Raw genomic sequence first — 2,644 nt, 5'->3', positions numbered from 1 at the left:
ATCTTCCTTTTTCTTGCATAACTTTTGGTTTTACTTAGCTGTGCAACGCTATAAAACGAATGGCTGCTCCCAGCCTATACAGTTGCTTTAGGTATCTTGAGCCAGATCCAGCTTATAGCGGCCTCCTGACAAATACGTTTGAGCCCATTATTGCAGCCACAGTGTCAATTCACTTTCCTGAGTCTTTGATAAAGTTTATCTCTTTCACCGACACTACTAGCTTATACTGGACAGAGTGGTCTGAGAGATGTGGAGAAATAGATTTGCAGATTGGTGTGCTGTCTTGCTAAATGCACTGCATTTCCCACCTCACTTTTAAGTTCCAGCTCTGGCTGTAGGATTAAAAGGTGGGGCACCAATAAAACACACAATATTCTCCTGGTTCCTTGAGGCTTTCTTACCTCCCACCATGACCCCAGGAATGCCTCTCTCCTTGGACTAGACGGGAGCATGCACACGGGTGTAGACAAGAGCTAAGAGCTCACAGCATATGAAACCCAGGAGCTGGAATTGGAAGAGAGATACCAGAGAGGAGGGGTGATGTAGGAAGGCAGGCGGGGGAAAGGGAGAACCGATCAGTGATTGACATACAACCACACACCCCCTCCAGGGGAAAGAACGGAAGCCATGGGGGAAGGGTGTGAGATATGAAAATAATAATTTATAATCTATCAAGGGGCCACTAGGGTGGTGGGGGAGAGGAACTGATACCAAGGGCTCAATAGAAAGTAACTGTCTAGAAAAGAATGATGGCAACATGTACAAATATGCCGGATACAATTGATGTATGGATTGTGATAAGCGTTATAAGAGCCCTCAATAAAATCGGAAAAAAAAGTCAAGGGATCAGATGTCCAAAACCATCTCAGATCCAGTTCCTATGCACTAAACCTGAAGAGGCTGCATGTCTGTATTCGTAATTAATGCAGTCAGACATCATTGCTGGTTTTCCTCCCTCCTGGCACATGGTAAGGCTACATTTTCCTCAGAATATTCCTTTATCTGTTTCGACAACTGCTTCTTGGTCTATGACGAGGCTCCACATTAGCACACTTAGTGTTATGAAATTTACATACTTCACAATGTTAACCATATTTTGATATGATTGACGGTCAGGTATCTTTGCAGTCAATAAAACAAGTAAACATCTCAAAACTAAACTTTTTAGTGGCTGAAAATATTTTATTTCTAAACTCTGCGTTCATTGAGTTCAGTTCTGCTCCACGTAGAATCTGCTTGGCAGGGGAGTCTGGTGCTAACTTGGCAGGGCTGGAATGACTGGGGTGTAGCCAGGCATTTCTTTCTCTCTAGTTTCTTCAATAGACTAATTTGAATCCTTTACATAAATGACTCGTGGCTGCAAGAGTAAACGTTCCAAGAGGACAAGTGCCAACAGGCAGGTGATTTTCAAGCTTCGGTTTAATAACATACAAAGCGTCAAATTGTATCAGTCCAGTGTAAACACCAGGTGCGGCTCATTTGGGGCCACCAGTTTAACAGTCCACTCAAGCCAGTGACTGTAAGGCCGACCATTGGTCATTCTAAAATAAAAATGATTTAAAATCATTCACCAAGGATTACTTTTCTGATAAAGGCCGAGAGTATAACTTCATGCAATCTTGGATACTGCTGTAAATTCATAATTATTATGGCATTTTTACTATGCCTCCTTGCCTGTTACTTATCTTCAAACTTCCTAACTCCTCTTTCCGTATCTTCAGTAGCCAATTGCAGTCACTTTGAATATTCATGTTCAGCTGATGAGTAATAATGCAGATAATGGGAATTAGTAGTAGAGATTACATGAATATATTGTATGCTCCAGAAATCCATACATTTCAAATAAAATTATGTCCTTTTTTGAATGTGGAGGGCGTAAAAGTCCTGTGGAATCCTCATCTTTAGGACTTTTATCAGCGAGATAACAACTTAATGATAAATCAGGGACCCATAGCAAACCCACTCTCTTCTCTAAGCTTGCTGTATTTTTTCTTCTCCTCCTCCTGAGAAGTTATCGGGGCTGATCCAAAGAATTAACTCACGAGGAAACTATGAAAGATCAACGGGAAGTGTACTGTGGTAGTTAATTTCATGTCAGCTTGATAAAGGGAAGGGGTGCAGGTTAGCCTGTCAATCAGGTCACATCCTGATGCCTCCTGGTGGGCGGGGCCTTCTCATGAGGATGATGGGAACTTCCTCTCTTTCTCCCTGGAGGAGGGCCACACACTCTCTGCTTCACCTTCCTGTTGGCAGGTCATGTGGAGCCATACTGAGACCTGACAGAGGGATGTGGCAGAGACCTGCTCCAGCGCTGAGATGTGTCCACCAGCATTGGATCCACAAGACTTTTTACCCACTGACCTGTGATTTTCCTGCATTCAGTATCATTGTATGTGCTGTGTGAGTCTGAATGGTGATTTACGGACTTAGTGGACTTATGGGCTAATATCTGGACTGGGCTGGGATGTCTTCTCAATATACAATTGCTCTTTGATATAAAGCTCTCTCTTACACATGTATGAGTCTCTCTGGATTTGTTTCTCTAGTCTCCTGACCAGTCTTACACATGTACAAAACTGATAATAGCCAGAAATTGCTTTTGATAATATACAGACACTTAAGACATTTACTTAAAATAGCCATT

Source organism: Tenrec ecaudatus, chromosome 5 (assembly GCF_050624435.1).
Source record: "Tenrec ecaudatus isolate mTenEca1 chromosome 5, mTenEca1.hap1, whole genome shotgun sequence".
Classification (NCBI taxonomy): Eukaryota; Metazoa; Chordata; class Mammalia; order Afrosoricida; family Tenrecidae; genus Tenrec; species Tenrec ecaudatus.
The sequence above is the reverse complement of the archived record's forward strand: the minus strand, read 5'-3'. Positions refer to the sequence as shown.